We start from the raw sequence: 26,190 nt of genomic DNA, 5'->3' as shown, positions 1-26,190 counted from the left end.
AAACAGGTCACAACAATACTTGCCCCAACTCTGGCTCATTTGCTTGGCAATATTCTCAAATATTCATTGTCAAAAACTGAAGAGTTGTCTATGGTGTGAGCAACTAGTCATTTCCCCAGTACATGGGGATAGTCTCTAAGAAATTCAGATCTAAGAATGACTGCTTTAAGAATGTTACCTGAAGAGGTTTTAAAAGATGTTTTACTAGAGAACTAGTATGAGCTATGCAATTATCTGGGTTCGTCTGCTGAAATGATAATGCAGTTTTAAATAGTATTCCCTTCTTCAGTGGGGCTGAATTTTTTTCCCTATTTAACCTAATGAGAAACCATTATAATTGAGAAACTATTTTGGAATTTACAAAGATGGCAAAGCTGGTCTACAAGAAGGGAGGGAGGGAGGGAGATAGGGAGGGAGGAAGGAAGGAAGGCAGGAAGGGAGGAAAAAAGAAAAAAAGAGGGGAGGGAGGGAGAAGAAAGGTGTGAAACTGAGTTAGCTGTATACTTTTATGTTGATCTGAATAATAAAATACTGAAGCCTATATAATTTTATTAACCTGTGTCACCCTAATACATTCAATAAAAATAAAAATGTAAAACAAATGCCACTTCACATTTATGGCCAGCATATATTAAAATAGCCATACTTTTATAAAAACAGCATATGCTTTTGTGCAAAATATTAAAAAACAAACTACCCTGTTTTCAAAGAAAATACTCTAATTAACCTTTTTAATTGGATATTTTAGTTCCCAATAACTTCTTAAGGCTCTCCATTCATTTATATTGAATACTAAATTAATCAAAATACTAATGTTTCTTTATATATCTCTAAAATTAATCTGGAAAGCACTCACATACTAAAATAAATGTTGGGTTAAAATAGCTGGAAAAAATCTCTAGAGTTCTATAAAAGAACACATTTCTTAGTAAATGACTGAATTAGTCTTCTTGACTAGAAACTTAAGTCAAATTTACCCTGGATCTATCAACTGAGAGTCAGCCTGGTATAAGGGGGAAAAAACGCTCAGATTGTTGGCTTAGATCATCTAACTCAGGAGTTCAGCCTCTGCCACATGTTAGATGTGAGATCTCAGGCTAGTTACTTATCCTCAAACTCTCAGTGTTCTTATCTATGAAATGGAGATCATAACACCACTGACCTACCTCGCATAGGTTGTTATGAAGATAAAATGATCAAACATATATTGAATCACAGTGTAAATGTTTTATACTACATCCACTATGTATCAGTCAATAACCAACAACTATACTGCAATTGTTACTTTTAATAGAGTAAATCCATGAAGAAATTAAACAAGTATTCACTATTAGCATACAAATAAAATTCAGTCATAAAAACCATGTAGTTGGATTTGACATTATTCATTAGGTTGCTCTGGAGTTGAGACACGGCGAGGAGAGAAATGTCACTATTTTAAAAACATAAACACTTTTATTAGCATAGAGAAGTTCTTCCCAGATATAGTAATTCCAGTAACATAATAAATTCCAACATTTTTCACTGCCAGAAATTTACATCAGTAACACAGATCCATGAGAAACCTCTATTTATTGAACAAAGCAGTATTTTCAATAAAAATGTATCTATTCACTTTTGTAGTGAAGAAAAAGGGACATTCTCTAATTTTTATACAAACATAGAAACCTCAAAAACTTCTCACACTAAAAATGTACAGAGACAGCTCCTCTAGAGTCAAGCATGCACTGGAGTATGGAGAAAATATCCAACAAGCACAACTCTTCAACACAGTGAAACAAACCATCCAAGGAAGAAACTGAAGCTATAAATTCAAATAAATGGGCTGCAGGGAGACTACACAAACCTGCTGTTGCTTTAATTGCAGACAATTCAATTCAGCAGCTGTTGGTCCAGGCACTAAGGTTCACTGTATGCTCTTCAGCGTAACCTTGAAATACTGTCACTCACTCACTTCTCCACATCATCTGCATGCTGTCCAATTAATGAGGAGTGAAATTAACTGTCAAACCACGCATCAAAACAGAACATGATCTTTTTGCTCTTAAGCACAGGGGCACACTATTTTAAGGACAATAAAGGAGAATGGATGTGCAAGTCCTTGACAATAAATGATATTCAAAGTTATTAAAACATGTGGTTGTAGGAACTAAGCTTCTCTTCTGTTCAGCAAGAAAGTGAAACTTTCTCAAGGTTTTTCCATTTAGAAGGATTCTTCCCATCTAACTGCTATATGTATAAGAAGCCTTTCAAACAACATTTACCAAAGCCTGATCAGTCTTCAACTTCTTTATTATTATGGACCAGTGTGTTTCTGAAAACTTAAGAAAATACTGGAACACTTATGGTCCAATGATATTTTACAATACACATGGTTTGGAGCTGGCATTGTTTAGCTTTCTGTTCCCAGCACTTTTTTTTCCCGCCATGAGAACAAACAAATTAACAATAATATTTAATGTTCATCTACCTGAGTTAAATAATGAAATAAAAATAAATTTACCAAACAAACGTATTCTGGAATGCTTCCTATTTGAGGTTTCCTTACTCTTAACAAATCTAGACAGCCAATTAAGAAATGCAGGAGTTAATAAACTCAAGAGAAACATGATATATGAAGTGTTTAAAAATTGCTTTTTTGCTTCTAAAGAAAGCACTGTGTCTTCTGTACAAACATTCTAGGCTCTATCACATACTACCAGTTGCAGACATAAGAGTTGTGAAATTCAATACAAGAATACAGCAGAGAAGCGTGCACAATTAAGGGATCAGGACTATCAATTTAACGGAAAACCCAGATTTTACATAGCAGTCTGCTAAAACATTATAGCTAGAGGCAGACATGTATTATGCAGATATTCTGTTTAGCTCATTATAACCTTATTTGTCCTTCAGTATAGTTGAACTGGAGGCAAAATAAAAGGAGAATGCACTTTGAAACAAAAGGGAAATGAGATATAATAAAACATACCATACCTGTATATTGTACCAGGAACATCGTGATACTCTTGAGAGAACTGTTTCACGTTGTATCCTCCCCTTACCCTCTTCTCTCCAAAAAAGGAAAAGCCAAAGCACCCCAAATCCTCACTACACAAATCCAAACTCACACCCCCCCGCATTCAGGGGGAAAAAAAAAAAACAGCTACAATTCAGCTCAGATCCGATGCTTCTGTTTAGCTGAGCTCCAGCCGAGCAACTGAGCTCTAGCAACGGAGCATAGGGAGGTGGATTCTGATGCCAGTAGCACTTCCATCCACTTCACTTACACAAAAGCAGGCAGTGGAAAATCCAGGAGCCTTGAAGACAAGGGCTGGAACCAGCTTTTATGAATTGCTATTACTGCATGTGTCACCATCCATCTCCAATGACGGACACTTATAGGCTGAATTGGGAGTGAAGGGGGTGGGGTGGAAGAGGTTGGAGAGCAGGTGGAGAAGCAATTAGCGGTATGTTCATCGGAGAATTCGTTCAGGATTTCATACATCAGTGCCTAAAGAAACAGCATGCAGTGGACATATCAGAACTTTACAATTTGCACGCCTTAGAAGAAATCTTAGCTTGCAGCACCAAATAAAAAAAAATGCTTGTCCACTCTTATAGACCATGGAAAGTCACTGCTCTTCTTTCTCTTTCCTCTAGCTACCCTTGTTCCTGAGAAATCAACATTCAAAATGAATATTTGCTAATTTTCCCTAAAGAATTGCATTTAAATGGCTGGAGGCAAAGGAAGTATAAAGAAATTAAATTCTATTGAACATGACATCTCTTAACAAGAAGGCAAGAGGCTAATTATTTTAAGTCAACTTTTCATCTATAGTCCAATTCCCCAGGTGCAGCTTTCACACCTATAATCAGTGGATCACAGAACTTTTGTGCATGTATTTAACACTGAAAAACAATCGATGCATACCTAAAAATAGTTCAGTTAAAGTCAAGGGGGAAAGCTAAGAGCTATGTGCAGGACTCTCCATAGGTGACCTTAAGCACTTTACCTGTAAGTGCTTCAATTTTACACATTCACTATACTGAAGCCCATTTTTCCAAACCAATTTCAAATTTAATCACGAGTATGAACAAAAAGGAGATAGAAAGGAAACACAACTGAAGGAGCATCTGGGCTGGATATTAGGAAACATGGATTCAGGTCCCAGTTCTATCACCTTCTAGCTGTGTTATCCTGGACAAGTCACTTAACTTCTCTGAGCCTAAGTTCCTTATTTCTAAATTGAACATAATAGTACCTATTCCTATGGCTTCATGGGATTGCTATGAAGAGCTAATGAGATCACAGAAACGAAAACATTTTTGTAAATTGTAAAGAGCTATAAAATTACATGGGATTATTAATATTATACCCTGAAACAAATCTTGCCTAAGTGGCTGAATTGAGCCACCTCTATAAGAAGGAAAAGAACAAGAAAAATATATATAATTTCATAAAACATTCTCCAATTTTTCCAGTTTTAAAATTCCACTGCTTATTCTTAAAATTCCACACAGGAATTCTTTTTGAAAGATTAATTAAAAATCTGACATATAATACATTAAAAGTTTATTAAACAGGCTGAAATTCTTTAAATCATTGGTCCACAACCTTTTTGGTACCAGGGACCAGTTTTTCCATGAAACGGTTTTTATGTTTTTTTCATTCGATGCACCTCATTCGATGTGCACCAACTGCTATGGACCTCATGGGGGGGCAGTGGGTGGGCATGGGGCGGAGACAGGAGGAGGAACTTGGCTTCCCTCCTGGCAGGTTCATAACAGACCCCTAACTGGCACAGTCTGCCTTGAGGGTTGGGGATCCCTGTTTTAATTCCTTCTTTTCTTTCTGAAAAGTCAGTCCATTTTTCTTTATATGGCCTAGTATTAAGTTCCATCTAAAATGCAAGCTACTGAACAACATGCACCTCCTTTTGTTAAATATTTCTATTAATCCAAAAAATATATTTCTATTAACCTGGTAAGTCCTCACCACCCAGTGTGAGAGGAAGAATTCAGATTGATTAACTAAATCTAAATCCACAAAGTAAAAATCCAAAGTCATGTTTCAGGAGTCTCTAAGCTGCTTCCTTGATACTATATATACAGTGACCAGCTGGCTTAAGCTGGGACACAATTTTAGCACATCAAGTCCTGGGGTGGCCACACCTGGGGTACTAAATGATCCAGGCAATGTTTGGGGACCTTTGGTTCAGCCAAATCCCACATGTCCTGATTTCCATCTGTATGGTGGTTACCCAAGTGTGTGCCTGTCCACATGGGCCAAATCTAAAGCAGCAAAAAGAAAGGTGAGAGTTATAGCAGAAATATCAGATGTCAACTCCCCTTGGCCCCCTCCAATGCCATCTGTGTCTTCAAACAAATGCCCAGCCCACTTCCTGTGAGAAGAAAGAAAACTTTCCTAATTGCCCCTTTGACTATCACTGACAGTACTAAAAATGCCAGTAAACTCTACATCCAAAATCTGTATTAAATTAATGGGGGGAATGAATGTTATAAGTGACAAAAGAGTTAGGTATTAGTAGCTAAGAGCAAGTGAGCCATTAAAATAGGGAAGGGGAGGAGAATATGGGGAAGGGAGAAGAGAAATGAGGGAGGAGAGGGGAAGGGAGGAGAAAAAAATGAATCTAACGTGAGAATTTTTTTCTTTCTAAGCCGAAACAAATGCACTTGCTGGAATTATCCAAACCTCATCTCTTAGAAAGTGCTTGCCTTTTGACTTACTGGGAATGGCCCTTTTACCCTCCCCGCCCCCCCGCAGCTGCAGTCCTACCTTTCCAACTGCTTAGGTAAACAGTTAAGAGCTTGAAAAATCACTGACAGCTCTAGCAGTAGAACTTCCCTTTCCTTTGGCATGTGGAAAGACAGGCAGGTGAGATACAGTTCTCCAGGGGCTTTATCACTTCAACCCTCCACCACAGCCTTACCTGTGGTATGGCTGGCCACCAATAAAGCTGTCAGCCCAATTTCAGGTTCAGCATAGGAGACTTACCTGATTTTTAAAAAACCACAGTGGATAGAAAGGAATGAAGGTTGTATTTCAGAATCAGGCTGTTCTGTCTTTGCGCATTGCAACTGAAATCCTTCACACATTTAAGCTTGAAATTCCTATTCCCCAAGTTCCTCAGAACGACCATTCAAAGTAAAGGGAGAGAAACAGGGACGGCAATTTCATTACCTTCTTTTCCCACAGTCAAAAGATGAGAATCATATCAAGAATATGACTGATAGAATGTCATAAAAAGCAATAAGGTGGGAGGTAGCGGTTTCAACCCAGAATAGCAAGAACAGAAACGAAAGAGAATCAGAGAATCCTGAGAAAAACAAACACACAAACTTATGTATATGAAAAACCACTGCAATGTTTCCATTATCCTGATTTGAAACTCCAGAATGTAGGCACTAATGGTTCCCTAACCACCTAAGCTCCTTTTCAGCAGCCGTCACTAAGCCTGACTGATCTTTTCAAACGAATTCTTGTTATTAACCACCTTGGATTCTGAGTAAGTTTGCCAAAAACAAAAATCCCAGTGGAAGATTTCAAAGAACCAAAGAGTTGAACTAAACTGTGAATCTAAACAGGGAGAAACAACACTAATTTGCTAAACCCCAAACAAAATAGAAATGTTAACAGTTTGAAAGCAGCACTAGTGAATAAATTTGAACCAGAAAAAGAACCCTTCATATTTTCTTAATCAATTAAACTTGTACCAAACCCCCCAACTCCAATCAATTCAAGGTCCTGCAAAGAGCACACATCGAGACTTGGTTTCACCTGCCTTAGAGCCCACAAAGGAACCACAAAGTGAACACTGGATAAAGAGTTAGGGGAACTGGATTCTCCTGATTTTTTTTTTCACTGTTTGACCTTGGACAAGTAACTTATGCTCTTTTGGTTTCATTTTGCTTGCCTTGAAATGGCTAGAGTTACCAATATCCCAGGTCTAACAGTCTATGCCAATTGTGAAATTTAGTCTACTGACAAAATAGATGATGTCACAATTTGGCCCTAATCTTAAGGAAGCAGAGAGTTGGACCACCCCAACTCTCCTAAGGGTTGATGTTTCTAGTTTATTTTGAAATAAACTTCACATAACAATTGGGCAACTGTCCTTGCTCATACTTGGGAAGCATCAGCCTAATATTCTTTTTCAGAATGTTTTTCCTCAAAAAAAAAAAAGTTTCAGGAACTGTTTGTTTTTCCTCAAATGAAAGCTACAGGTGAGTGGTCTGGTCCCAAAAAGGAAAAAGGAAGAAAAGAAAGTGATGTAAAATATGCTGAGCACCTATTTCATGTCAGACATGGCATGATACTTTACATTATTTTAAAATTAGTTTTTATAATACAGTTACATGGTAGGCATTATTATCCTCATTTTATAGTTGAAGAAACTAAGATTTATTTATTTAAATGACTGACTTACAATCATTCAACTGGTAAGTGATGAAACTGGGAATGAACTCAAGTAATATGAAACCATTACTATACCAACATTCTAATGATTAAAGTTTGAATGACTGAATTCCTTCCTAAAGCAGTAATTAAGAACACTGGGCTCTGGAGTCAGACAAACTGGAGTTTTTTTTCTTTTTTTCTTTTTCTTTTCTCTATTTATTTTTTAATTGTATTTTTTCCCATCACCATTTATCCCCCATACCCTCTTCCACCTCCACTCACCCTCCTTCCCCACTGCAATCACCACACTGTTGTCCACATTCATGAGTCCTTTTTCTTTTTTGCTCAATCTAGAGATTTCACCTGAGTTTCTTGAATGCTGGCTTATGAACAAAGTACTTAAGCGTGCTGTCTGAAGTTTCTTATCTGCCAAATAGGGAAAGAAGTAGTACCTACTACATTAAGTTATTGAAAAGTGTTAATGATGTGATAGCAGCTAGTGCAGTGCTTGGCACAAAGCAATTATTCAATAAATGCATATTAGAGCTACCCTTGTATCCATAAGTAACAGAGTAAGAAATAAAATGTTATAAAGAAAAAGAAAACTAGTAGGACTTACTGAAGTGCTCCTTTGTCTGTAGCACAGATTTAGTTTGAAAGAAGTTTCAGTGGCCCAACCATACCCTCTAAAACTAAGCCCTACCTTGTAGTAAATTAGCATATTCATGAAGTAGTATAAATAAGCTAATTGGTAGTGCATAAGTAGTAGCAAGGGCACTTGTCATGCATGTGCTCTGCTGAGCAGCAATTGTTCCTAATTTACTGGAACCTATCCTTCTCAAGAGAGGGTTGCAAGGCAGCAGCTAGAAGTACTGCTGGAAGTACCAGGTAGGCTAAGGCACCCATGTTTCTCCAATTCTTCAAACTTCTCTTTCTCCCATCCCCTTGTGGCCCTCTTCTCATACACTCCCCTTTTTCCTCAGGTTATTCTAGTTTCAGATTCTTCCCCTGGTTCTAGCTCTGTTTCTGCTAATCAATATCAAGTGGTGTTTATGGAATGTGTGTCTGGCACTGCACTAGGTAAAGTGCAGGGGCACCCAAAAGTTAATCAAAGAGAAATGTGTTCCATGGCTAAACAGATCTAAGATACACAGGTAAACTAGTGTTTTGGCAACACAGTAAATGTAGGTATAATTGGATGATTTGGTTGATTTCAGAGAATGAAATAGTTTATTCATCTAGTTAATAATATGCATACTAGAGAATTTACAAATGTACAGTTATCCGCAATGTAATTTGAAATGTATAATAGATGAATACACAGATGGATAGATGATAAAGCAAATAAAATGTATTAATTATAGAATCTAAGTGGTAAGTATATAGGTGTTGACTGTACAATTCTTTCAACTTTATATTTAAAATTTTTTCATCATAAAAAGTTGAAGAAGAAATGAGAGGGGTAAGGGGTACAGCTTTTCAACTTCAAATACTTCAGAACAAAGTAATCATTTCTATAGAGAATAATGTTATATGGGGATTAATGTTAAAAATGGGTAATTTTGAGTGAATGGTATATGAGATTCCTTATATGATTCTTGTAATTTTTGTATATTTAAAATTATTTCAAAATAAATAGTTAAAAGATAGTTTGTTAAACAATGACCCTTTTCATCTAGTGCTGCTATTTTTAGTAGAGAGGATATTAGGCCAAATAGTAGTAGAGAAATTGAAAGGGGAACGATAATCAACCAATAGGTATACCTTAGGTGTCTACAATATGCAAGACACTTTGCCAGGCACTGTGGGGGATTTAAAGAGGTAAATAAAACATAGTCCCTGCCCCAGGAGGTCTTACAGAGTAGGTGAGGCAATGCCAGAATAGTATCTTAAAGAATAACTGACTAGAGCAGAGAAGTTCTGTAAGAGAGAACTATGAAAATTGGAGTAGGTTGGAGTCAGACTGAAGAAAGTACAAATGCCAGGCTAAAGAGTTTTGACTTTATCTTATGGATAATGGGAAGCCATTTGTGGTATCTGAGTTAGATTTTTTTTAAAAAGCATGTTCTAAAACTGGCCAGATAGTATAATTTGTTGGGGTGCAGGTACCCTCAATATGCATTTGTTTTATACTCATTTATTTCTGCCTCATATATTTATTTCTCATATATGGATATGGCCTTTAGGGATTTCCAACATTCTGGATTCTGTGCATTTTTTAAACAGCCACTTCCTGCCATCTCTTTTGCCTCTGTCCTTTCCTCTCCCCACCACTGCCCCCGCCAACCCTAGCCCACAAGGGGAGCTGACCAGCACTTGCCTCAGCCCTGCTGACTCAGTAAGCAATAAGTAAGCATCATATAGTTTTTAAAACTATGCTGCTATGCTTTGAAACTCTGAGTTCCTTCATGATAATCAAGCCACACTTTCTACTGGGATCACTGATTTGAGCTGGAAAGAATGAATATTCAGCAAGGTAACATGTAAAGGAGTGCAGGAAGGTATGTCCCAAGTGTAAAAGGAAATAATTGTTCAAAGTGATCTTTGTGTACTGAAAGAAAACCAAGCAGAGAATGGCATTGCTGAATAGCATAAGATCTCTAAAAGGCTGCCAAATTAAAAGGTGGACTTTTTCTTTCTCTAGTTTTCTCTCAATAAAGCCCATCCTCCAATACAATCCTGTTACTCTTCCATTTAAAACTCTGTGTTGGTTCACCTTTGCCTATACGATTAAGGCCAAGCTACTTAACAAGCAGACTTCTTTCACCAACTGGCCCCAGGATACCATTCCAGATTCTTATTCTGTCCCCTCTCCCACATACCCAGTGGTTCACACACAATATCTTGCTTTTTCTGAACTACCCATTTTTACTCATGACTGACTCTCATATGTTGGTTATCCCTCTGCCTGGAATCATTGCCCATCACTTCTTTGTCCACCTACATTCTAGACAATGCCCACACACACTTTTGTGATTCAGCATAGTCAGTCTCCAGTCTGTAAGTTGCCCATCCCTAGCAATAATTCCCTACATCACATTCCCAGAGCACCTTATACATACCTTTTTCTCTGAGCACATTTCCAATTGTATATAATTATTGGTGTGGGTGTCTATCTCCCCCGCTTGATTGTAAGCTCCTTAAGGACAGCTAGGGACTACTTCTAATTCATCACTGTATTCTCAGTGCTTAGCCTAAGGTCTGGTCCTGTATATATGCTCAAATGATTATTGAATAAATGAGCTTGAATATCAAGTGCTCCTTGAATTCTAACTCAGCATCTCTTGAAAGGTGAAAATTACAAAATTATGTGACCAAAGTAATCCTAGTGAAGTGTGTTCAAGGACTTGACTGAAGAAGAAATGGCATAAGGACATATTATGGGGCCTTACTGTAGGATAGTCTTGACCCCAGGAAGCTCTTACTGGCAGTTGCCAGCTTAAAAAAAGAGCAGCTGGGGCAGAAGAGAAGGGCCCTTAGCAGGGATTTCCCCATCATTATTTTTCACAGTTCACCATCGAGGCAATGTTGTTTATATAATAGTGTTGTTTGAAACACTATTCTGAATCATAGCCAAACTTTCATTTGTGCTGTGCCTACAAATAGACACTTTTGGACCAGCCTTGTTAATGAGTAGTCACTGAAAGTTCTTCAGTTCTTATTTTCACCTTACATTACTATGTCAGGGAAGAACATTTTGTGGGTAAGAGACTGCTGAAAAACCTGAGAGCCAAAAGGGGGGGGGGCATGGTGAGCTCATAAAAAGAATACTTTTCCCTCCTAGATTGCCAGTATATTTCACCATGCCTCCAAATCCTACATTGTTTTAACCTATGTGTCAGTGAAAGCAAAAAAGGAAAATGAAGACTTTAGCAAAACTTTACAGTTTGTAGGTAAGAAATAAAGGAAGCGACACTGAAGCCTGGAATATAAATCTTTAGATATATGATCAGTCAGTTCTGGAAAGTAAGCATTTTGGCTGTTTTAACAAATAGCAAAAGCAATTAGATTTATCCGTAGACTAAACTGAGGTGTATGCTGAATTAAAAAAACAAAACAAACAAACAAAAAAACAAGTGAGTCTGTTTTGATTTTCAAAAATGTCAAACTGGTAAACACTTCACTTTTTGTACATATAAATCTAAGAGCCAAGCCTAGCTTGAGGAAGATTTAAGAGACATAAAATTTGTCTGAGGTGTCTGCCAAATCTCTGCAGCAGAGACAGAAACCCTGGAAAAGCTGACATAGTCATAACTCTCACAGCCCTGTTGCCAGCAGGTTTGTACAGGGCTGGACACACTGAAAGTCACTGTTCCATCTCTCAAACTGTTTGTAAACAGAGAAGTAGATCATTTGTTTATCTGCTATCTGGTAGCTCATTTTTTCCTATATATTGCACAGAGAAAAGACATAGGAGAAAAGAAAAGAATAAATTCCTACTGGCACATACCCCAATTCTCACCCGAGTAAATTTTCATTGATAGAATGGGTCTGCTTGTTAAAAGTCCTCTCTTTTTTTTTATCATTTATTTCTTTTGCAATCATTCTTGTGTATATACTAGAGTCATATGCGCTTGCACTCTCTCTCTCTCTCTCTCTCTCTCCCTCCCTCTCTGGCATTAAAAGGGGTATTTGTAAGTATCTAGTACAGTGCCTATCACTATCAGAGTGCTTTGCATGTGGAAGTCCACAATAATTTATCAAATGAATTAAAACTCTCTGTAATTTCTATGTGCGTGTGATATATTTGGCCATGGAGTATGACAAATACAAATTATTCTTCCTGGAGTATTTAACAGCAACCATTTCTTACAAGGTAATATAATTTTATTCGGATGTTTCATGCTTAGGACTTCTGCCTTTAAAGAGCATGCATTTTTTTTTTGCACAATGGGTATTATTTATAATGACAAAATGAAAACTCACACATTTTTGTAGAGAAAATCAGATACCCCATACTCACCCGATTTATGTCATTATGGTAATCCACTACATATGTCTAAGATTACTTAACAATGGAAGAATATAGTGCATGTGTGGGCTGCAGTCTGTAAATAGGATTAACAGTTGAATTCAACCTAGTCCTTCCCTGGGGACAGATTGCTGGAAAATACATCTACATGAGATTTAAAAAAAATAAATTAACCAATCACATTGGCTCCCATGAGACACATTGTTTCTTGTACATTCAGTTCCATCATACATTTCTATAGCTTTCTGTTGGTATCACCATCCCAAAAGACATAAAATTTCAAAATAGAAACAAAAACAGAACAATTGGAGCTATTCTGTCTCTCCTGCATGACGAGTTACGTACACAAAGGAAAATTTCTGTACATTAGCACAATGTGAATGGTGACATGGTGAGATCGTGTCAGTCTGAACTGTGCTTGTTACCCTGTGGTCACATATAACTTGCCCAAGGGAAAAGAACGAAGTCTCTTTCCCTGCACACTAACAAAGACTGGCAGGGGCTGCAGGAAAATGAGAAGAGCTGTGTTATGGAAGACAGTTTGGATTTTTTTCTCTTAAAAAATGTTCTTTATTACTTTTTTCTTCCCACTTTTATTTAATTAATTTTCCTCATCTGTAAAATAAAGATAACTTTTATGCATTTAATATTTTTACTCTGAGGATGAAATGAAATACTAGTGGGTTGCCTGGCACATAATAGTTAACATATACAATCCAGTCCACATTTGGCTAACATTAACTAAACAGTTATTATGTGCTAGGCAGCAGCCTAAGACTCCAAGAAAAAGTAAATTGTAGGAGGAAGAAATGATGTTGGAGACAAAAGCAGAGGGCTGATTTTCAAAGGTTTCATAATCCAGTCTAAGAATTTTGGATTTTTTTCTTGACAATGGGCAGCCTTTGAACTACTTTATACAGAGCCAGATAGCTTCAGATTTACAATGTAGAAAAAGTATTCTGTCAGCATTGGTAGAAAATGCATTGCAAGGGCAGCAGGCTAGAGGCAGTAGTAACCCAGACTATAAGTAATATGTGTGTGGGGGGGCGGAGTTTAGTGTACCCCAAACTAAGGCAATGGTAATTAACCTGTGGACATGGGGAAAACATTCTTAAAATAACTGAAAAAAAATTAACCAATGTATGATTATAGAAGATTAGAAAATAAAAACATGCAAAAGGTTAAAAATAGAACTCATATAATCTTAAGATTTACAGCAATCTCTATTAATTCTTTTGTGTTTCACATTACAGGATTTGTCCTATTTATGCATGCACAGATGTGTGCATGTGTGATATGTCTGTGTATTTCAACAGGGATCTGACAACTTTATAAGCTGAATTTTCTCTTAGTATAATATAAACAACTTTCCACATCATTAAATATTTTTTGGTCACATCAACTTACATGGTTACATAGTAATTCATTTTATACATGCACTGTAATTGATTCAATTCAAACCTCTACAATTGCACATCCAAAATGTTATTTTTTTCTTTTATGTTTTCATTATTATAAACTTTTTTTTGTTTTTGCCATTTTAAAAATATCCCAAGAGCTAAATTTTTGAAAAATCACATCTATTCCCTCAATAGAACACAAAAATGGTAGGTTGAAAGCTGTGTTAAATTTTAACTTTTTGACACATATTGACAAATTGCTCTCTAGAAGAGCCAGTTTCAGCCCTGGCTGGTGTGGCTGAGTGTATCAAATTACAGTTTCAGCCCTGGCTGGTGTGGCTGAGTGTATTGAGTTCTGGTCTGAGAACCAAAGGGTCGCTGGTTCAATTCTCAGTCAGGGCACATGCCTGGGTTGTGGGCCAGGTCCCCAACAGGGGGCATGTGAGAGGCAACCATACATTGATGTTTCCCACCCTCTTTTTATCCCCCCTTCCCTTCTCTCTAAAAATAAATAAGTAAATAAATCTAAAAAAATTACAGTTTCACTAGCAGTGTCTATGAGTAGGAGGAGATAGTTTGGAGTGATTTCAAGGACAGAGTCAACTGGACTTAGTGGGTGAAGAGGAGGGATGGATCCTTGGCAGAGTATTAGAGCAGGAGCAATGTGAACTCTGTCAAGAGGTGCAGGGCAATGGGCAGGCCTGAGGAATAGGTGACTGGGTGGATAATCGATGAGAAAGAAAAAGGTAAGGTAACTACAGGAGAATAGGTGAAAATGAAGAAAAAACAAAAAACCTCTAGTGATGTTACTCATTCATGTCACTTTAACTTACTGCTTTACTCAGCGAAAGTAGCAAATGTAACAAACAGCTACTCTTTTTGTACACTTACCACTACAAGGTCCAAAGTTATTCATATTCATATATTAATGTGAATATGTTGGACCATTTTCATCCAGTAATAATTTATTAGGTGTCTACCATGTGTCAAATGTTGTTCTGGATGCTATAGGTAAGGATATGAATGAGCTGATTCCTGCTCTCAAGAAGCTCACAGTCTAGCGGGGGTCACAAGCATCCACAGACTGACATACTACAGTTTGGTACAGAGTAGGTCAGAGGTAAGTGCAGGGTCCTTTTGAAGCCAGAAGCCTAACTTTCCTTCATGTATGCATGCATGTGTGTGGGGTGGAGGGAAGTGGTGGTTGAAGGAAAGGCTTCATTGAGTCTTGAAGGAGGAGTTCCTCAGATAGCTAAGGGGAACAGATCATACTCACATTCTTTATCAGCATCTTGAGTATTTTTGCTACTGCTCTCAAGGGCACTCAACAAGACAGTGAAGATACCTGCATACAATCCAAATCCATCTATGACAACAGTCTCCCCTGTTAACTTAATAAATATGTATATGTACACAGCTTGTGTGGGCAATAATATGTTCATCTTAGAATATAAAGGACAACAAACAAATGGCCTTTAAAACTTTAAAATCATTTTCATGACACTGATAGAATAATAATATTCATATCTACCAACTCCTACTAATTCTGCCTGCTAAATGGCTGTAAAATCTGTTCCCCGCTCTAGGTTGTGGCCTCAGCTCGTTATCATCTCTCTGTGGAATAGAGCACCAGTCTCCTAACTGGTCATGTGCCCCTCCAGTGTATCCTAAAGTGAAAACCTGATCATGGTGCTCTTCTTCTAAAACATTTCAATGCTTTTTAAAATTGCCTATAGCAGTAGTTCCTAAATTTTTGCCATTTAAGTATCACTTGGTGATTTTCCCACATTCACATAGCACATACAGTTAACAAGTGTCTTTAAACCAACTTAAAATTGATTCAATTTTTATTTTTACTCAGCCATATCCTAAGTAACCTTAGATTTGATGATGTAATGCAGTTTTACCCTTTATAAGACACATTAGAACATATAATAAGTAAAATGAAAAACGCTTTTGGGGGTATAACATAGCCATTGATGGCAGATACTCTACATTTTGAGAGCCACTGGCCTGTAGGAGGACATCCACACTTAGCCATGCATTCAGGGTTCTTCATAAATCAACCTCAACCTATCTTTCCAGACTCTTCTACCATTATACCTTCCTTTTCCCAAACTATCTGCAGTTTGGGAAGAAACTACCCCAGTCATGCTAAATTCCTCAATAATGAATGGCTATACATTGCTCTTATATAACCACATGTCTCTTAAAGACTTCTTCTATCTGAAATGCCTCCCCTCTACTCTTCTCTGCCTGGCAAATTCATTATCCTTCAAAACTCATCATGTCACCTCCTCACAGAAGCCTTCTCCCTGACTCTCCCTTTTAGTTAATCACTCCTTCCATTGTCCTTCCATAGCACTTTGTACCTGTCTCTGTTATACTGCACACTACATTATCTCAAAATTATGGGCCTCTATCTCAGTCCCTAACTAGAACCATGGAGAGCTCACACCAATACTTCAGTTGGGCAAGGGTCATAAAAGAGACCTAGTGACACAGGTCGCTTAAAATAAAAGCTAAACTAAAATAAAACCCAAAGTCCTGTCCAGGTCCAAAGAGCTTAGAGGTAGGACATGTTTTATAAACAGAATCATCTAATTCAGAAATAGCCATACTGACTATAGTTTTGGCAGACACACTTTAGCTACAGCTGCAATAGCAGTTAAGCTAATTTGTTTTTGGCAGCTACTTTATAGCAGACATACATTGACATCGAAACTAAGAGTGAATCATTTGGTTTTCTGCCAGGATGATCAATTTTACCTCACAAAAAATCTCTCCTTACCACAAATGGAAAGTCAACGATAAATGTTAATGGTAGGACCATCAAACCATGGTAGACAGAGCCTGGGCTCTGTGGTCAAAAATCTGTACACCCCAACTCCACTCATTACAATCTATATGCCTTTAGGTAGGTTGTTTAACTTCTTGGCATTTTAGTTTCCTCTTCTAAAAAATGGAAGAACAGTATCTACTTCGTAAGACTGTTCAGATAATGCAACAAAATGCTTATGATAGTGCTTGGAACATTATATGGGCTCAATAAATTAACAGTATTCTCATACATTGAAATAACTACAATTCAGGTAATATGATACACGGAACAGCAAATGCATTTTTTTCAGAAAATAAATTTGTTACCAGGCTTTAAAACTGACAACTATGGAGTGTAAGTAGAAAGAGTCACAGACAAAAACAGTATATATGACAAAGTTCTTCTGGTATTTAAACTCACACTTGGAACTTGCCACCACACTTCTTTGGGTTCTCCAAGAATTGATCTCAAATCAGGTTCCCCTAGGATGAAAAAAACAAAAATCACCCAATCTTAATTTTTTGTCTTTCATTTTATTTGATACAGAATAATATCCAAATCATGTGGGTGCTTCAGAGGATCCTGTTATTATGATTCCAAGCTTTTTAATGCCATCTTTTCCTAATATATCACTACTAACACCATTTCTCTTTTAAAATTGATTTTATTGGGCTGACATTGGTTCACAAAACCTTCGGGAAGAGACTGCTTTGGGTGATGTGCATACAATGCAGTGTGCAAATGATGTTTTGTTGAAGTGTGCACTTAAAACCTGCTGACACCTTTTATTCCATTCAGGCAAGCCCACTTGTCACTCAAATGCTCCCTCTTCTATCTACCCTTCTCAAATTCCAATCCCAATATCAGGAATAATTTTCTCCTTCTGCTTTGCCCACTTCAAATATCTTCTGAAGCCTAAGTTAAAATTCACCTTCTTCACAAATCCCACCAGGATTGATCTGAAGTCAGATTAGAGTTTCAAGCCTTCAACACTTCCAGGGTTTGGCTTGACCCTCCACAGGTACCTACTCCATCAGTATCCCCTACCACTAACCCCTCAGCACTTTTGCATCCATTTATAATAATAAAATCATTAATAAAGTGTTTTGAGTATTTTGCACAGCCTATTTTATTTTGTAGTTGCTGTGCCACATAAATGTCTACATTAGTGCTATCTGTCCTTGCTGGAAACCCCTAATGTGCTATATTTCAAAAATAGGTCTAGTTTGCCCTTTGCTCTCATCAGAACGTTGAACTGAATCTTAACCACACATCTCAAAAGCGAGATTCCTTCCCTCTTCTGTTCCCTATCCCGTCTGAAAATTGAAGGGACACTGTTTTCACTACAAAGACCTGGTTAGGAAAAGGGTGGGTGGCTGGATGGGGCCAAAAAAGTTTTCACACAGCAAAGGAAACCATCGACAAAAGAAAAAGAAAACCCACAGAATGGGAGAACATATTTGCCAATACATCTGATGAGGTGGCTAATATCTAGCATTTATTAAAAAAATTTGTAAAACTCAACACCAAAAAAACAAACAACCCAATTTAAAAATGGGCAAAGGACCTGAATAGACACATCTCCAAAAAGGACATACAGATTGCCAATAGACGTATGAAAAGATGCTCAACATCACTAATCATCAGAGATGCAAATTAAAACCACAATGAAATATCACCTCACACCTGTCAGAATGACTATCATCAATAAATCAACAAACAACAAGTGCTGGTGAGGATGTGGAGAAAAGGGAACCCTCATGCACTGTTGGTGGGAATGAAGATTGGTGCAGCCACTGTGGAAAATAGTATGGAATTTCCTCAAAAAACTAAAAATAGATCTGCCTTTTGACCCAGTAATTCCACTGCTGGGAATATGTCCAAAAGAACCCAAAACACTAGTCCAAAAGACTATATGCATCTCTATGTTCACTGCAGCGTTATTTACCATCGCCAAAATACGGACACAGCCCAAGCACCCAACAATAGATGAGTGGATGAAACAACTATGAGATAATTACACAACGGTACGCTATCCGGCCATAAAAAAAAAAAATTACACTTTGCAACAGTATGGATGGACCTGGAGCACATTATGTTAAGTGAAATAAGCCAGTCAAAGACAAATACCATATGATCTCACTCATATGTGGAATCCAATGAACAAACTGAACTAACAAGTGAAATAGAGGGAGACTCATTGATAGAGAGCAGGCTGACAGCTATGAGGGGTTCAGAGGGTGGAGAAATGGAGTATAAAAGAAAAAGGACACATGGACACATACAACTGTGCGGTAATGATTGCGAGGGGCCAGGTGGTGGAAGAGGGTATACGGGGGATAAATGGTGATGGAAAAAATACAATAAAAAATCAGTAAGAAAGAGAGATGGCAATGGTGTTTCTCACAGTCAAGGAGACAGAAAGTGGAAATCGGACAAAAGTCAGGCCCTGGGCGGTGGCAAGGAATTCCTCAACCTCCAGAGAAAATTGGAAATGTGTGTGTCAGGAGGGGTGTGTGCCCAAACCTGTCAAGTCAATTGAGGGAACAGGAAAGAGATCACCCAACTCCTCCAAACATTAAGGAAAGTCAAGGCGTCCCTTAAGGAAGGCCCTGGTTGAGAACCCTAACTTCAGACCTCAGAAGAGGCACAAGGCGAGAGTTGGGGTATGTGGACGAAAACGATAACCGGCAGGTTGGAAAAAAAAAGATAGAGAAAGAGAGCGCTCCCACCGCTAAAGGAATCCGGTGTAGAGCTTAAAAGCCCACCCGCCTCGCAGTTCTCACGCCCCCTCCCCGGCAGAGGCGGAGGTGGGCGGAGTTAAGCGCTGAGGGCACCAGTCCCGGAAGCACCGTCCTCCCTAGGCTCCCTAGGCTCCCTGGGTCCCACAGTCCCAAGCCACAGCTACTCAGGCTTTCTGCCTCTCTGACCTCCAGTTCCCTGGCTGCTGAAGCGCTACTCCTTATACAGCCGCAGAAAATAGGGCCAGTGCGGCAGCATGGGCGAGATGTGCTCTCTCCGGGCCACGCACCACCGTACAGTCTTCTGAACTCCCCGCCTCCCGCTAGCCGTCTGGGGCCCGCGCTAACCCAAGGCTGGACTCACACCTACTGTGGCGTCTCCTATTGGTTAGTGGCCACCAGAAAAGCCGAGGCCAAGTCCTTGTTCTCATGGGAAATGTAGTTTAAGGTCACTGGAGGCTCTTCCATCAGTGGAGGATCCAGTGTAGGCATTGGTGGAGAGACTTAGGTGAAGACAGAGGATTGTGGGAGATGAAGTTGAGATACTAGTTTCTACAGTACTTGCTATTCCCACCTTTCCCACTCACTGGTAGTTGTCGCCAAAGTTCAGACAGAGAAGGGTATGCTGGGTGTTGTAGTTTGAAGTGCACTGGCTAACAGCATCTCCCTTCTTGAGTTATGGGGTTGTGTTTGTGGGGGCAGATGAAGGTTCTAGATTTATTTTACTGTTGGTTAAGCTATTAGGATTTTGGGGGAAACACTTTATATCGTGATTTGAAATTCTCATTAAGTTTTGATTGAGTGACGTTATGCTATGATAAGCTTATGATTTTAACTGGTCTTTTAAAACTGTCAAAATCTGTCCTGTATGAACCATCTTCATCAGAATCACTTAAAAGGGTCTGGAAAATGTATATTTTTGTAATTGGGAGTCATATTTTTCCTTTGAAATGGTGTCATACATAACAAGCATGGAAATGTGATTTAAGCCAGCCTAAAAGAAGGTGGGCACTCATTAACCTGTACCTACTGTACTTAACCCATGCCTACTTAACCCATAATGAATTCACCTTGTTGCCATGAATAATGGTGGCCACATATATTGCTGTAATGCAACAATTTAGAACAGATAGACAATACAATTTGAATAATAATAAATAACTATACTTCTTTAAGTAACTATTGTTCTTTTTGGTAAAATTATGTTAAAGAGGTAGATAAAGAAATAAATGGGATACCTAAACACTTTTTAAAAATGTGAAGGTTGAGTAAAATGGTTATTTATTAGGGTTAATTTCACTTCTAACTTTTGACTTTTCTTTGCTAGAGAGGAGTCCTTACAGCTGAATGGATCGTTATTGTGTTGCTACACTTCTACTGGAAAGGACAACTGTTTGATTAACACATGGCATGAAGGGAAAGAAAAAAGAAATTGCATTTTCCTAAGGTAGTTGCCTAAAATTTTACAAAGAGAAGTTAAGGAAGAAAAGGACTTTAGAGATTCAATAGTTTATTCAACAAACTGCTTTGTGCAAGGCACTGGACTAGGGACTATTGCCATAGAATTGAAAAACAACACTTTCCCTCAAGTACCTTGCAATATAATGGGGAGATAGAATATACAATGTGAAAAGTGCTCTAAAAAGATCTATATAAGCTTCTATAGGATTATAGAGAAAGAAAAATTCATTCTACCTATTGAGGAACCCATGCTTGAATGATGAGACTTGAAGAACGGGTAAGATAGGTATTAGATTTGGGGCAGGAGCAGTCAACCATATTCCATACAGAGAAATAAAGGCATAATAGGGTGTAAGGGACAAAAAAAAGTTACATATTGCAGAAACTTGATCAGATATGAATAGGGACCATGCCAATGCGCTAGAAATTTAACCTGAAAGCAGCAAAGAACCATCAAAGGATTTTAAGCAAGGAAATGGTAGGATCACATGGATTTGTTGATACTTTGGATATGTATAGTAAGGTAAAGGAAAGAGTCTATTGTGATTCCCAAATTCTGATTTGGAAGACTGAGTGGTAGTACCATTCATTCAGATAGGGTCCAAAAAAACATTGCAGGTTTTATAAGGGATAAGAGGAATTCTGTTTTGAACACATAAAATTTGAGAAGTGTGTGGAACATTTGGGTGAAGATGCCTGGTAGGCTACAAGGAAATGTAGGTCTGAAGCTCAGGAGAAAAGTGTGGGCTGTAACTAAACATTTGGGAGACATCAGTTTATAGTATCAATTAAATAAGTAAAAATGGATTAAATTTCACTTAAAAAGTATTCAGAGTAGTATTTTTAGAAGAACAACAAAGATTAAGTATGGAATTCTAAAAGATGATAATATTCAAGTTGTAGTTATAGGAAGAAATACCTTCAAAGGAAGCTGAGAATGAATAGCTAGATAGGTGAACCAGAAGAAAACAAAGTGGAGTTACTAGAATATAGCACAGAGAGGTCAAATAAGAAGACAGAAGAGTAACAAGGAACTACTCATTCATTCATTCATTCATTCATTCATTAAACAAATATTTATTAATTATCTACAACATTCCAGGTATAATTCTATATGTGGGATTGGAGAAGTAGAAAAAAACAAGTAACATCCCTTCCCTCTGGAGCTAATATTTTATTAGGAAGAAACTATCAATAAACAAGATTAATAATTCAAATACTCAGCTGTGGAAGCTAATATTTCTGCAAGGCTTATTAAAATGTGTGTGTGTGTGTGTGTGTGTGTGTGTGTGTGTGTGTTTATACATACAAAGATGAGACTCTTGACCTAATGTTGGTAGAAAGTATGCTTGAAAATATATCCAGAAAAATACTTGAGTATAAAAATATGAATTTGTGAAATAGTGGTCCAGAGTTAATCTGCCTGGCTAGATTTATAGATCAATTACTAGGCCAAGGTTAAGGCTCTATGGAGGGCCAGTGTACAGCTTAAGTCCAGGCCAGTCATCAGGTTTATAATGTGGAATAATGTGTTTGGCTTCAGTCTTTGCTTAGGTTAAGACTTAGTCAGTCAATCTGTTGCTATCTTTATAAGTTGGTATGGATCCCTGTTTAGATAAACATGGAACCAAGTTTAGGGCTCATCTTGATATCAGTGTTAGGCCCGAGTTATACTCATGGTTCAGTCTCTGATAAGGATCAGAGGGCATTTCTGACCAGTGTGAAAGCTCACTCTGAGACTGTCATTAGTTCAATGTGACCTGTATTATGCCTCATTGTGAAGTCAATATACAAAATTTGGGGCAGTCTTCCCTCAGTATCCACTAGAGATTGGTTCCAGGACTCCCACTTGGATACCAAAATCTGTGAAAGCTCAAGTCCCTTGTATAAAATGGCATTGTGTTTGCATATAACTTACGTATATCCTCTCATATGCTTTAAATCATCTCTAGATTACATATAATACTTAATACAATATAAATTCTATGTAAATAGTTGTTATATTGTATTGTTTAGGGAGTAATGACTGAAAAGTCTGTACATGTCCAGTATAGATGCAACCATCATAGGCCAAACTACATAGTACACATCAGCAAAAATGAAACATTTTTTTCAAATATTTTAAAAAGATTTTATTTATTTATTTTTAGAGAGAGGAGAAGGTAAGGAGAAAGAGAGAGGGAGAAACATCAATGAGAGGTCACCTCCTGCACGCCCCCGACCAGGGACCTAGCCCACAACCCAGGCATCCACCCAATCCACTGAGACACAAATATTTGCCATTTTTTCAAATATTTTTGGTCCACGGTTGGTTGAATCCATAGATATGAAAACCTTGGATACAGAGGGCTAAGTGTATTAAGATTTAGTCCATCTACAAGAAAAGACCTCATTCTGAGACCAGTGCTAAGGTCCAGTCAGCCTTAGACCACTGCTAGAGTTAAGGCTCAGCTTAAAAATTGACTTCAGTTTTTGGTAATTGTTGGAACCACTTTTATTACTAGGTTTGGGAATCAAAAAGGCCAGTATTATGGCTCTGCCAGGAGTTACTGTTCATGCTAATTTTGTTGTCTGGAGAAAGGCTAATTAATAATTTTAACAGGATTTATGTTCAGTCTTTCATCGGGTGAAATTTCAACTAATGTTTGTGGTTAGAGTTTATTCTTGTTCCAGCATTATGCTTCAGTGTGTAGACTGTCTTAAAGCATGCTCAGTGTCTAAATTTAATATTCAGTCTGTTGCCATGTTAAGACATTACCTGTGATGGGCCCTAGAGTTCTGTCATAGACCAAAGTTAGCATTTCATGTGTGGACAATATTAGAGTACACATTGTGGTCAGGACTTCAACTATAGATATAAACAGGATTTGTAATGCATTTTGGCTAGAGTAAGTTCAAGGTGCGGTTTCTGACTTCAGTCAATGTCAGGACTCTGTATTTGTCAGTAGCCCATATCAAGAGTGGCCTGTGGAACTAAGTAATAGTAGCCAGTGATATACCTCATTCCATGGCCAGAGCATAGCTCAGTCAGTGACCTGTGTTAGCATTTTTAATTGGCTTGTATAAGAGTTGATTCTGCTGACAGTGGTCCCATTTTGGCCTTGTGTAGTGTTCTGTTCACTGAGTTGTCATGTTGGTGCTATCTGATTAAATTTTATTTTATTTTTACATTAACACTACAGTTTTAAAAAATCCAGATATTCCTCCAGGACAGTGCAAGATGGCAAAGGAGTGAATGAAAGCCACACTAACCTCCTCCCAGGACCAATCTGGAATTACAACTAAATTGTGGAAATATCACCTGGAACAAATAACTGAGCAATAGTGAGAGAGAAACCTTATAACCTTAGATAGACAGAAGTAGCAGCTTCAGCACAACCTGTCTGGTAAGGAGTGTGGTGAAGACTCAAGAAGGCTGGCTGGGTGCCCACAGGCAGAAGTGCTGGAGGGATAATTGGCCAGTTGGATCCCCCTGAGAAGTGTGGGGTCTAAACCCTATGCCGGCATCCCCAGCCTAGAGCACCAGAACCCCAAAAGTACACACATACCAACCAGAGGTGAAAAGCAGCAGGGTTGCTCTCTGCCAGAGATGGATGGCTGGAGATGCAGAGCTGTTTAAAGGACCAACACACAAATTTTTATTTGCAGCCACTTACCCTGTGCTCTGGAAAAGGCTGGGGCTGAGTGGGCTAGAGATGCCTGAGGAGAGACTGGAGATGGAAGCTTTGGGGAGAGAGCTGAGAGAATAGATGCTGGGATCCTGGTATTGAGTCATCAGGGGGATATGGCAGCAGTCATTCTGCTCAGGCAGATCACTCCTGTTTGAGCAAAGGAGCAGCAGCAGCCTGAGGGAAAACAATAGCCCTGATTTAGGAGGGACTCCGTCCCACCCTATGGGGCTTAAGCCTGACTGATGAGTGCAGAGTGACTAGATTAACAATTAAAGGAGACAGCCACAGGTAGGAGATCCCTGGCAGTTGGAGCAGGCTGCCTAAGGTCAAACAGAGTCAACATCTGACATCATCAGAGACAGATCCAAAAATAAAAAAGACAGTGGTAAATACTAGAGGCTACAGAGACTAAATCCACTGTGGTCTTCTCCATGATTTGCAATAATATCTTTCCTGCATAGCTTTCTAACATTCATTTCTTGTCCATCAAGTTTGTACATATGAAGTCACTACATTTTATACCATGGTTTATTTCTCTTTTTTCTTATAATAGTCTTAATCTCTTTACACCTTTATCAATATTAATTCATTTGCTGTTGATAGTGCGATTGCAGAGGGAGGGAGGAATTATTTTTACGGATGTGGGTTTGTTTCCTGGACTTTGTGGCTTTGTTCTGGTGTCATCTATGCACAACAACATACAAGACGTGGTGGGTAGAGTAACCCTCAGTCAAACAGCGGGAGGGGAGGACCCACCAAAGAAAGACCCAATAACAATCAAAACCCAGTTACATACAGAGAGTCAACATAAATGGCATAAAGGGCATCTTAAGAGCAACAAGTTCAGGAGATCAAGGTGACTGAACCACTGAATCCCACAGTCACCTGCCATAGAAGTTCACACCACAAAGTCAAGGAGTCAAAAAATATCAGTTTAAGAAGCAGAAGCAAACAAGAAGAGCTCCACAAATAATGGGAAGACAAAGAAACAACTCCCAATCGAAAGGAAAGGAGGAATCTTCAGAAAGGGTGCTAAATGAAATAGAGGCAAGTAAATTATCAGATATTTAGTTCAAAACAATGGTTATAAGGAAGCTCAATGAGGTCAGTAAGAATTATGGAAAACTGCAGGGAATCTATGAGGAATTTACTACAAAGTATATCAGCATGAGAAAGGACATAGAAACTATCAACATGAGCCAAGATGAAATGAAGAATACAATCTGTAAATTGAAGAACATAGTAGAAGAAATCAAAAGCAGACTAGATGAAGCAGAGGATTGAATCAGTGAGCTGGAGGACAAGGAAGAAAATAGCTCCCAGAAAAAGCAAGAAAAGGAAAAAAGATTAAAAAAAAATAAAGATGGGTTAAAGGAACTGCAGGACAACACAAAGCATGATAATATCCATATAATAGGGATACCAAAAGGAGAAGAGGAGCAATGAATAGAAAATCTCTTGGAAAAAGTAATGATGGAATATTTCCCTAATTTGATGAGAGAAGAAGTCACACAAATCCAGGAACAATAAAAGTCCCAAACAAGAGGAACCCAAAGAAGCCCTGGCTGGCATAGCTCAGTGGATTGAGCACAGGCTGCGAACCAAAGCATCGCAGGTTCGATTCCCAGTCAGGGCACATGCCTGGGTTGCAGGCCACGGCCCCCAGCAACCGCACATTGATGTTTCTCTCTCTCTTTCTCCCTCCCTTCCCTCTCTAAAAAT

General features: G+C 38.3%; 1 protein-coding gene across 5 annotated transcripts in view; it reads right to left on the bottom strand.

Annotated features, from left to right (window-relative positions):
• Positions 1-19,659, bottom strand: part of ENOX2 (ecto-NOX disulfide-thiol exchanger 2) — a 350,049-nt gene extending 330,390 nt beyond the window's left edge. For all 5 annotated transcript variants that reach the window (XM_045852289.1, XM_045852292.1, XM_045852291.1 and 2 more), the window contains exons 1-2: positions 19,526-19,659; positions 17,016-17,077 (exon numbers count right to left, since the gene is read on the bottom strand). The gene's annotated coding sequence lies outside the window, so the exon portion shown is untranslated. The remainder of the gene's footprint in view (positions 1-17,015; positions 17,078-19,525) is intronic.
• Between the last annotated feature and the right edge of the window lie 6,531 nt (positions 19,660-26,190).

Source organism: Phyllostomus hastatus, unplaced genomic scaffold (genome assembly GCF_019186645.2).
Source record: "Phyllostomus hastatus isolate PE091 unplaced genomic scaffold, TTU_PhHast_1.1 phas_contig_90, whole genome shotgun sequence".
NCBI lineage: Eukaryota > Metazoa > Chordata > Mammalia > Chiroptera > Phyllostomidae > Phyllostomus > Phyllostomus hastatus.
This window is presented reverse-complemented; position numbering and strand designations above follow the sequence as displayed.